This window comes from Chelmon rostratus, chromosome 19 (assembly GCF_017976325.1).
Source record: "Chelmon rostratus isolate fCheRos1 chromosome 19, fCheRos1.pri, whole genome shotgun sequence".
NCBI classification, from domain to species: domain Eukaryota; kingdom Metazoa; phylum Chordata; class Actinopteri; order Chaetodontiformes; family Chaetodontidae; genus Chelmon; species Chelmon rostratus.
Window position 1 is genome coordinate 7,584,827 of NC_055676.1, and position 12,603 is coordinate 7,597,429.

Below are 12,603 nucleotides of genomic sequence, written 5' to 3' on the forward strand. Positions count from 1 at the left end.
GTTTGTGTACTTTTATTTTGCAGGACGCCCAGAATTTTTCCGTATCTCAGTGCACACTCTGTCATTTCACTTCCTCACTCGTTTAGTTTGTGGAGAGCACTCAGAGATCCTGGACTGAACTGTGATTGGTCGGTTGAATTCTGGTTAGCTTCTCTGTTTAATTAGGCTATATGGGAGTCAGGCAAGTTATTGAAAATTGCTATATAGGTAAACTTGGATGGGTACGAGATTCATCTCACCAGCTGACAGAGCCAAACCTCAGAAACCTGACTTTTCTTTGTGGTGACTGCATCTGTGCAGCATCCAGACAGGAAGCAGAATGAGAGACAGTCAGGGCCCAGAAATACATCACAGTGGGCACTTTGGCACAACGACCATCCGGAGTTGCATCATTGCGTCTCTGCAGCTGCTGACTCCCTCATGAGGCTTCTCTCCTCTGTTTCCACCGTCTTCTAAACTGAGCCGCATCCCCCCCGAACTTGTCAGCGCTAATGAAGTCAGTATGCAAGGTTGTCTTCCGCTCTCTCTGAACCGATGGGGTGAACATGGTTGTCTAACTGGTTGACTCCCCCGCTCTGCCGTCCCTGGGGAGCGGAGAGAGAGGGGAGGGCGGTGACCCGAGACCAGCGGCGGGGTTGTGTGAGGAGAGGAGAGGGGGGAGGTCGTATGTCCATCATTAGAGTCACTATTTGTTCGTGGCTTTGAGGGCACTGAAGTGGAACTAATACTGAACAGCAGAATGGACATGGAGAGGGAGGGCCACTTTTTACTGCTACATTAATTAAGCTCATTCTCAACATGCTCCCTGTCTCCTCCGGTTCTGCTGCAATTAAGTGGAAGAGCTGCTTTGTGTGTACGGTTGGTTTAACCTTTTCTGTCGTTTAGCACAACATCCCTCACTCTTAGAGGTGGGAAGTGACTGAGTACATTTACTCAAGTACTGAGATTTAGCACTCTGTACTTTTAATCCACTGCATTTCAGAAGGCGTTGCCAGTTTAATGGATCTGGAACTAATCAGGATTTTCACTGTCTAGCAGTGATTTCTGTTCTGTTCTGATGGACAGTCTAAAACCAAAAGATATTCTGTTTCAATGATATAAAGGATTAGAAAGCAGCAAATCATCACACTGGAGAGGCCTGAAGGAGAAATGATTGGCATCTTTCAAGAATTATCAAAAATGTTGATTCATTTTCTGTTGGTCAACTTTAACTTTCAGTCCATTTGTTGTTTCAGCACTTTTCATTGCACTACAATAGTAGTAGTTACTAGAAAACCCATGTCTACATCTACATCTCCATGCTCATAACTGTAAGCTACACTGCAGCATGCGCACATCCTGAGGTTTATTGTGTGTAAATTGATGCTGACGTATTGAGTGAATCTGCAAACCAATGTTAGATTCACAACCGTGCAACCTGAGCAACTGCCGTGGACCCTTAAGAGGCCCGCAGGGTCCAGTTTCACCATAAGGCATTTTGTGGTGAGCTAATTAATTGCAAAGTTGTTAGTAAAAGGCCCTGAAAACATGTTTTCCCAACCAGCTGTGTCATGTATGTCATGCACTTCAGTCCAACAATCACAGTTGAATTAAAATGTGGTTACAATTGTTTGTTTATTTTTGTCACGCAGATCTAATCAAAGTGGATTAAACCTTCACCAGATGATAATTAAATATGTTTTTACAGAATGTAGAATGAAAACTGAAATGACAGAGGCGTAAAATATACTGTTTATTCCAATATATGGTGCATGTTAGAAAATGAGTTACCACAAACTAATTGTTAATTACTAACTAATACATGTCCAATGCACACAGAGTGGGGCACATAATATTTTTTATCTATGCCCCCCTAGTGGCATTTCAATCAGACATGCTTACATTGTGACCATCAATCGATTATCAGTGACATCTGTCTCATGAATTACTGGCTATCGTTTGCTGAATGGGCAGAAGCTAGAAAGGTTGGGAGCTATGATACATTTTGTTGCCATAATGGATCTCCAGTGTTGAGACTGTTCTTATTGATGCTTTAACATGTGCAGGTAATGTGAAGCTGCGACGGGGATGAGAACTGCAGCTCAATACATTTTACAGCTGATCATTGTTTGCTTTTACTTGAGTGAAATTCTCTCTCAGGACTTCTTGCTGCTTCTTCTCAAGTCAAAGTCCTGCTCAGTTAAATGAGATCTGTGTGATGTAGCTTTGAGTGGGACTGATGGACAGCTGTTTCCTCACTGCTTCTCAACTGTATTAACTCTTTTTTACTTGAAGATGACAGGGCGAAGTGAACAGAAAGCACCGGTGGCTGCGCTGGAGCGTGTTTTTCTGCAGATCTTAAGTGAAACACGCTGTTCGGCAGGCCTGCAAGACATCACGCCGTGCGTCCGTAAATGCGGCGGATGATGGATGTCTGTCTCCATCAGCGCTGGCACCGTGAAATGACAGCTCTCTGTAACGGTGACAAGTCGGGTTCCAGCAGAAACACATCGCCTTCAGGTGGCTCCATTTTCAAAATCTCACCAAGAGTGTGGAGCGCTTAACTCTCCTCTTGAAGGCTGAAGGGCTCTCTGTGCCTTTTATATCCCAGATTTCAGCAGGAAGAGAAAGCCGGGGAGGGGGGAATGGGGGGGAAATGGCTCTTTTGAGAGTTTGCTTTAATATCCGTCTTTCAGAGATCAGAGGGTGTCATATTCTCACACCTCATATTTCACAGCATCTATCACAGGCCATGTAAAATTCCCTTAAAAGTGCATTATGCAATATAATAGCAGGTTTGGGTGACATTTATCTGCCAAGGGGAGGAAGGCTGGTTACAGACCTATTGCCTTGTACAAAAAGGATTTCATCACACAGGGAATCTTTGTGAATTTCTCCGGTTTGTCTTGCGATTGCAGCCCATGACTGAAATTAAAAATGAACTTTGAGCCTCTCCCACAGACGTATCTGCTTCTGCACATGCAAATAATGACACCTTTAAAGCTGGCACAAAGCAAACACCCAGTGCATGTGGGAGATTTCCCTAATAGTTCCAGTGACTCGCTGTTGAAATCCTGTCTGAGCAGCTGATCTAGAAAATCTCGAGCAGTCTTCTGTGCGTCTGCATGGGAGCGGGAGAAATTATTTCGGGGCCTGGTTATGCAGAATCTGTAATGAGTATTTTTGTTGTTTTTTTTAAAGGAAATACCGGTAATAACTATGTGCAAAACCATTAGAATGAATATTTATGCTGCTCGTTATGAAATATTCATTAAGTCGGTTTAAAAAAAGAACAACGAAGGAGACTGGGGAGGGAGATTGTGTGTTTACGTGTGTGTGTGTTTGCGTGTAAAATGGGGGCGGCGGGGCCCTCATCACCTATTGCACAGGAGTACTGACAAAACCCCTGGATTGAATATCTGACATCTCTTAACAAAAGCAGCAGCGGTACCGTCTTCCTCCTCCTGTTTTTTCTTATGTAGTTCTCTTTCTCTACCATCCCTCCCTCTTTCTCTTTCTCTCCGCCTGAGGTGATTCGAGTCCCTCCGTTCATCCGATCTCCACGTCTCTCCCTCTTTCTCCACCTTTCATTCCCTCACTTCCCCTCCGTTCCATCTACCCAAATTAAGAAATTAATGAGGGATAGGTTCTTTACCAACTGCCCCCGCAATGTTTACCACTGATGAAATTATAATGTAGGCCCTGCTGTATTATTTATAAGCCAATTAGGGGAAGTGTTACTTGATTTGATGGGGAGCCGACACACAGAGTACATTTAACTAATGGAGACCAAGAGAGTAAAGGGAAGGAGGGGAGGGAGGACAGCTGAGGCGGACTATTTCGTACGATGCTCTAGGATTACGTGGCTAATTGCCCTGCTTTATCTGTCTGTCACGGATAGCCATGCATATTTTAGCGTTCCCAAAGACTTTGATTGTTTGCACTCGTGTTGGGGCTGTAACAAGTAGAGCAGAGGCCAGAGTGGAGTGTAGTTAAAAACTGGCAGCAGGGGAGGCAGGGAGGGGGCGGCGGAGAGGAGGGGAGAAGAACGGGGGTGGGTGCATGGGAGGGGGTGGCCGTGCACGAAACTCAGACACTGTGACAGGTGGAGGAAGAGTTTTGACAAGGAGCAAAGGGGTGTCGAGGTGGGAAAATGTAACAGGAAAGAAGAAGTCTATACCCCGTTCATTGAGAGGCTGCAATTAGATGGCAGCACAAACAGTAATTAATTTCACTTATTGTAGCCTGCAGCCCGGCGCGGCTTGCTGACCTCCTCTGCATATTGTTAAGAAGCGATTTCGTAATTGTGTTCCCTCATTTGCGTGGCTCATTTGCACCGCGGCATGGCAAAGAGTGGTGACATCCAAGGAGGCAACACGGGACAAAAATCCCATGAAGTGCCGTGTGACATGCCACGGTGTGAGGTGCACACCAGCAGCTGGAGAGAACTGTGGCTCGCAGTGAAAAAGTGATGTACGCACAGTGGCAGCTGATTAATGGATCAGCTGACTCAAAACAAATCCAGAATGATCGTTTTCTAAAAGAAAGAAATGAGAAGAAATCAGTCTTTTATCGGCTAAAAATGGAAAACATTAACAAGTTCCCGCCTCTCGAATGAGAACATTTTCAGCTGTTCTCTGCTGCCGAAATGATAAGCTGATTAATCGGTTACTTGATCGACAGCAAAAATGCCAAAAAAAAAAAAAAAAATTCTGTTGTGTCATTGAACTGAATATCTGTGGGCTGTGCAACACTGTTTGAATATTATGCTCCCACAACTTGTGAAGGACATTTTCCACTCACTTTTGGCTAATCCTCTTGATTAAATAGTAATAATGATTAATAATAATAGCTAATTGTAACCTTGATGTAAACTGAACTCCTTTGGGTTATTCAGACAAAGCAAATGATCTGTAAGTGTTGCTGCCATTTGTCAATATTCTCTGACATTTTATTTTTAGTGATTCATGATTAAATAATAAACAGATCAATAATAGAAATATTTAATTAGCTACATCCTGTTAAAAGTTACTCATAAAATAAACTCTAGACTTCAAATCTGCTTCAAAACAATAGCTATTATTGATCATGAAACTGTCTGTTGGCTGTATCTTTTGGAATAATTGATTTTCTGCTAATTTATTTGGGTCCTCCAGGGCAAGCCGTGGGCCAAGACCCCCTGGTGCCGAGCTCGTCTCGGGCAGACAGATCCTGGAGGAACCTGCTTAAACCCCCGGAGTGGAGCAACTCTGACTGATGAGCTTTTTGAAAGTTGATCAGACACTTATGCTAAGAAGGGGAAACTGGAGCAAAGGCATCCTTAATTATCTGATGAGGGGAAGCTTATCTGAACGGTTTCTTTTTCTCTCCTCTTTTATCCCGCCGGATCACATGACAGATCTTTACATAACAAAAGAGCTTGCTGGCCGGTCCGCTTCATTTAAAACGCCGTCTTGATCCAAAGACGCTCTGCGCGTGTGAGCGAGGGTCCTGGGCTGAGGGCGATCCACAACAAGTCCCTGCTTCACATCACGCACACGGCAACACATTCTGGAGCTGTAATTTCCATGAAATATTGTGCGATAAAGATTTCAGGCCCGAGCATATTGGAACATTTATGGGTCCTCTCCCTGCAATGAGTGTGTAATTAATTCACGATTAAAAGTATTAGTACAGGCTTTGTGTGGTGATTTATTTAAAGGCTGGTACTAAGGCTGGCTCGGTTTCCTCCTTTAGGAAATGGGTAATAAGATCTGATGCCAGGCCTTCTTTAGCATCCCTCTACACACACACACACATCCCATATTAGTGTGTCTCCTCCATTAGAAGCCCACACATAAGCACAGGAGCCCTGTCACCACCACCGTCACAGTCACCATGTTAACTTATTCATCCCTGTTAAAGCCCATGTAACTGGATAGCTGTTAATTAATATAGCTGTCGGGTAAATGGTTGCCGCCGGACCATCGCCACCATCCATCAGTAACATAATCTCAGGCTTGTTTTCATGCCAGGCCTCAGGCTCAATTAAGATAATGCTATGCAAACGAGGTCTCTCGCCATTAGCCTCATCACTGAGGGGCCGTTTATTGGCATAATTGGGGCACTCAGAAGAACAATTAACGTGGCACCTCCTCTCCACCTATGAGATCAGCAATCATCTGTGAGCATGACTGAGGAGTCACGAGTCGTGACCGCCGGGCGACGAGTCGTGGCTGCAGATTGACCCGGGAGGTCCAACAGGAGCAGCTGGAGAGCGGAGACAGACGACTGCAGCCAACACTGCGGGCCTGTGGCCTGTCTGAAGGACTGTAATTATCATGCAGTGATGCATTTATGTTGAAATACATGATACTGGTTATATTGTTAACTTTGCACAAAGCAGGCTAATGTCACAGCACTGTATCTGTGGTTTTGGTCATGCGCAGGTCAAAGATTGTCCAGGTGTAGCTGTTTTTCGTGTCTTTTGGGGCAGGTCTAAATCACATCTGAAGTCCTCAGGGGTAGATGCCCCCATACAGTGTGATCCTACAGGCTCACTGCATGTCAGCCTGCGTCAGATGGTCGAGCAGACACACATCATCCACCCCACATGCCCTCTTACTGTTTGACAATGCAGCACGAAACAAGCCTCAGAAATGCCGCTTACAATAGATATGTACCAATGCTGCATCAGTGTGCAAGGGTCTGTAGGTCTGTGGGTCTTCAGAGTCCGTGTCATATCAAGCCACATTCTGATTGGCTGGATTGTACACATAGGTATTTAAAGGTACCCTGGAGAATTTTTGACAACAAGCAGCCATATGAAACAATGTTTTTATAGTTCACCCGCTCTACAGAATCAGATTATTCTACACCTCCATCCTCTCTACTCCGTCTGCTTTCCACCAAACTGCCCGACTCCCAGGCTGCCCATTTTCTGGAGCCAAGACTGTGAGAGGTGACTCCAGAGTTGGTTGGAGAATCGCTAAACTTCTCTATCAGACGCAAGAGACGTCGCTTGGCTTTATTTTCATTGGCCAAGTTTTTTTGTTGAGATAAGGATTCATTCAATGGAATGTACCCTTGGTGGAGAGCATTTTCCAAGCAAGTATCCAGTGATCATTAAGGATTTTACTTTAGGAGTCACACGAATATCGTTGAATACAGTTGTAGACGAGTTCAAACACTGAGCACTAATCAACCATATTTTTCCCGTTTATAACCTTGAAATCTAGTAGTCCATGCTTCCTGGGACAGGCAGGCTGCTGAGGAGCTGCACATAAAATCAGTAAAAGTGTTTTCAAAAAGGTGAGGAGGGGGCGGCAGTGGTCCGATGCTGGTCCTGGAGGACGGCTGGTGTTGGCAGAACAGTGCAGGCGTGCTGAAGGTCAGTGCGGTAGGAGTCTGCTGCAGTACGAGGAGCCAGGAAACTTTTTAGGACAGGGGGTGACGTGGTCTCAAGTGGGGGTGTGAGCGAGCATTCGAGCAGCACGTGCAGTTTCGTGCAGTGGAGCTTACATCTGTCTGGAAACTTCTGGCTCTCCAAAGCTACAATACAGCTGTAGAATGATATCATACATTATATCTCTTCATCTCTTCATCCAGCACACCAGTTGTTAGCAAGGTAAAAAAAAGGGTACTGAGGTTTGGAAACTGGGAAAGTGGTGAGTTTCTATCATCAGTGTGGCTGGGTTAATGCAGCTCACAGCTATATTTTTAATGGCTTGTCACAGAGTTAGGCAAAAATAAGGATTAGTAATTTTAATACATAATCTAATGTTGGTCTCAAAGTGTTTTTTTGCATATTTGAACACGGCCGCTAGAAGAGGAGCATTACAGCAGAATGGTCCTTTAATGAGACCAGATGTGACTCCACGTTTCCCCACTCTGACTTCCCATTACAAATTTTTCTGTTAATTATTTACTTCAGTGTGGCTCAACATAGAAACACAATAGTCTCCTGGATAATGTTACCAAAACCTTTATTTAACCAGGTGGATCATGAGCTGTATATATTCTAACACAGCTGTTAATCTGTTGCACTAATGGTTCGCCCCGCAGAGTGTCACGTCCACCCAAAGTGCTCCAGCTGTCAGTCACGTTGTTTATGGAGAAGCCGGAGAAACCAAATCTGCACCTCTTTACGACGAACTGAGCCACAGCTGCTTTGAGCGGGCTGGAACACCGAAAACGAGATCATTATTCTAAAGTACAATTTATAACTAAGTGTAACACTCTGAATATAGCAGCAGGCAAAGTTTCAGCGTCCTCGCACTGTGAACCTGCCATCCAAATTTGTAAATTTCCAGGAGACTTTCTGTGTGCTGAGTCACATTCCCACACATTTTCCTTCACTGTGTGTTTGTTGTTGATTCGCAGGCTTTCTCCCTTCAGCAGCAGAGACAAAAGCCACGTCTCTGCAGTGCCGAGGCCCTTCCCATCTGTTCTCTGCTCACACCTCCACTTTGCTACATGACTCACACATTCGCGCACACACACACACAAACACAATAGGCGGGCTTCAGCACTGGCTATAATGATTCCTCTGACACACATTGGGGCACATCATTCCACAGCACAGCACAGCTTTGCAGCTCAAGGCCCCTAAACCTCACTCACACTTCTCACTAGCAAGATGCTTTCCCTGCGTGTGTGTGTGTGTGTGTGTGCTCGCAGCCGTGCGGTTGAGAAGTGAGCGGCTCCTTGGGAATTTTAAGAGTCAAGCCCCCCTAAATCTTCTTGTTTCAACTTTAGAAAATCAATAGGATAAATATCCTGTTTGCCCCTCTTGTCCTCAGCCCGCCCGCTTCCTGCTCGCTCAGGTTACCGGAGCGGAGAATCTCGCTCTCACCTCAGGCTATGTTTAAAACAATCCCTGTTTTTTTAAGCTCTGAATGGCCGAGGATCTCAGGTGCTGCTTTTTTTTTTTTTTTTTTTATAACAGCGAGCAAGAGGGAGAACCATGTTAACATATGCCATCGGAGAGCGCCACTGGCTAAGTCCTCCAATCGACCTGCTCCATGTGTGATTAGGCTAGTGAAGCTGAGCCCGGCCCAGACACAGATCGAAGAGGGTACACTCTCAATATGGATGTTGCCGCGCCTGCCGCGGCCACATCCAGCTGCTTCTATTGATTTTTTTGTCCTCAATTATATAATAGAAGCTCTGTTCTGGGTTTGAACTTAAATCACATAGTTTGGCGAGCGAGCATGTCCCATAAATCAAGAAAGCATTTTGACTCATTTGAAATGGGATTTTTATCGACTGCATTTGGCATCCCCTCTGGAGAGATTTGCGTGACTATTGTGTGAATGTGCGATACAAAAGTGTATGTCTGCAGGGGTTTTTTTTCTTCTTCTTATGTGTTCCAGGTGATTGAACTAAAGACAAAGAGGCACTGACACAAAACTTTGAGTGTACAGTTCAGCAAGCCACAACTCAAGCTCTCACAAATCTGTTTTGAAAAGCCCTTGGATTAGTTCTCCCAGTACACAGTTGACTCTTCTAATTGGAAGACACCCACTCTTTTAGCCATCCGATCCATTGGCAACTTTGTTGAAATACATCCCTAAAGTCTTTATTCTTCCAGGCATAACAACATCGATAGGAAGATGCAGGTCAGGTCGCTGTGAGCGAAGACGCAGCTGCACACTTGCTGTGTTTCACGGCGAAAAGAATATTCAGATCAACCTAACTTCCGTTCAGTCCAGGAGCAATCTGAGCCCTTTAAAAAAACAAAATAACTTAACGGGAAGAAAAGAACATTTATTTTCTAGTACATCAAACTATTCTTGCATGTTGAAATGGGTTAAATCTTCCTTCTTTTTGACACTGGGCTCATTGCTTCAGGCTCATAAAATAACCAGGTTTTTAAAAGGCACCGATGGGTTTCAGTGGTTTCCTCACACACCTAAAAGCTGCTGACTTAGAGTTTCAGGCTGTCCCCGGGCAAACTGTTCGTCTCAGGTCAACCCAATCGACAGATTCAACATTGGCACTGTGTGTTTCTGCAAAACCACAGATAAGTTTTCTATTTTATGTTGTGACAATGCTCTGGAAAATGTCTCCTTGGTACTTGTCTCGCCACCACCACCAGCACCTCCACCTCCTGATGAGAAAACTCAGCTCCTACACCTACAACCTGAACTACATCACTTTGATACCTATTGTAGAAACAATGATATGATGGGTACAAATGTCCAAATTTACTGTATTCGTGGCATGCTGGAACGGCTGCTCAGGTTGTCGTCAGTTTAAATAGATGACAGCCCGACTCACAGAAGGAAGTAGTTAAACATTTTGGTAACAAGCTTCGTTGCTGAGAGTTAGAGAAGATCCATACGACTCTCATGAACTTATGCTGAATATGAAGCTGGACCTCGGCGATGCTTTAGCTTAGCACAAAGAGTCTCACTCCACAACAGTAGAAGAAACACACTGAGCAGCACCTCTAAAGCTCACTAATTAGCATGAGCTCTCTCGCTTGTTTAATCTGTACAAAAAGAAAGTGTAAAAACAACAAGTTGTGAGTTACTTGTTGTTTCAGGCTTCTCATCTAACTCTCGGGCAAGAAAGCAAACACATTTTCCAAAATGTCAAACTATCCTTTTGAATATATTGCATTTGTTTGGTGAAATAGCAAGTCTGCTCTCTTCCCTTAATGGCACAGCGAAATGAAAAGCACATTTTCCAATTTATATTCCTGTGTCAAAATCTTTGTCTTGAAATTTGGGGCGTTTACAAAAGTTTGTGCATTTAATTCCAGTAATTTGCAGCAAGTAGCTAACAACGGCCGTCGTGTACAGCCATGTCATAGTCATGTGTGTTTGGATTTCACCACAGGTGAGGGAGGTGTGTGTGTAGGCCACCGGTTCTGCAGCTCCATATCTCACTGTAATCGCTAAGTCACGCCCACTTTTCCAGTGATTAAATCACATGATGAGGATGTGTTTTAAATTCATTTTGAAACTAAACCCATCCACATGTTCTGTTTCACTTGGAAATATGTCACATTACTGATGCTAAAAGCGCTTTTGTTTCACTGTGACTTTAATTTTTCATTTCATCAGAGCGTATTAACCTGTATCTCAGTGGAGGTGGTCTTTGTCCATCTGTCCACCACTGTGGTCCATGAAATTTTGTACAAATGTTCAATCCCCAGAGGATGAATCCTACTGATTGGTGATCTCCTGACTATCTGTAGCATCACCAGCAGGGCGACATTTTTGTCCCCCTCAGGATGAACTGTAACCAGGCAGGACTAACTTTTCATCAGCACCAGCACCATCAGGTCAAAATTTCTGTTTGTCCAGTACTTCCTGATCAACCACCTGCAAAGCTAACGACAGTCCCATCAGCCTCAGGTGTATTACGTTTTTAGTGCTAACCAAGGTTAGTTTGCTAATATGCTGAACCAGAATGCTTTGGTAAACAATTACACCTGCTTTGCATGAGCGTGCTAGCTGTGCTAGCCTCTGTCTCTAAGTGCTGTCTCACAGAGCTGCTGTGGCTGTGGATGCTGGTTTTCTGATGAGGTTGCCCACCTCCAACCATTAAAATACTGCAGGAAAGTCTAGTTTAGAGTAAATGAGGTCAGCAAGTGACAAGCAAAGTTCAGAAAATCTATAAACAATTGAAAGTGAAAAGAAAAATGGGAGAAAAATCACAACTGATCAATGACATTATGCACCAAATTCTTAATATGTGAGAAAAAAACAACAAGAAGGGTTACTTTTAAAACTGTTTGCAATGCAAATGTTTCTTTCACCCGCAGCTTTAAATTATTGATTCTTTTCAATCCGATTTTCAGCCACAGTATTTAAACACCCACAAACACAAGTTCAATATTTTTGCAGTGAGCAGACATTAGACACAGTGTTAACACCACTTCATCCATTTCATGAAGCCATCTTTCACCACTGAGTGATATGACTGTCACTGTAAACTGAAGTATTTCATGCCCTATGGACCTGGTAAACTGACCCATCGTGCTCCGCTCGTGGAGCACAAACGCGACCTCATTTCGAGCGGCCCGTCTTTCCTGCAAACGAGAGCACCGTCATTATCACCGAGTGCCATCAGACACCTGGAGGAGGACGACGGTGCAGAGGCGGTGGACGAAGATGGCCGGGGGTTCGGTTCGGTGGGAGGGAGGGTAACCTAAGCCTCAGATGCTAATCTTGCTACGCTCTGGCATTTTGGGGGATAATTGTAGCCCTGGCTGAGCTCAGGTGATGATCCAGGCGATCCGCTGGAGTTAAGCCCCGTCGTTTTTGCCAGTTTGCTCTTCTTCCCCTCACCTGTCCTTCTGCCTCTGCTTGGCCTTAATCTCTTTTTCCCTTCCTATATCCGACCCCTCCTCCCTCCATATGAATATTCCCCAGAATGCATGACAAACCCGCAGTAAGAGGCAGTGGGGAAGGGTCGTGGGCGTAACTTTAGCTGGAGTAATGAGGCCTAATCCCCTGCTGGCTGGGGCCTGTTTAAACAGCTTCTGGCTGAGCCACCCAGTAATAGAGTAATTAACCCCAACACCCTCTTCTGCCCAGCAGCTCCGGTCCTCCACCACGAACAACCCCCATATTCCACTCCGCCTGCACTTCTGCTCTGTCATTGTCCTGGATGTGATGGGGAGGAACATGG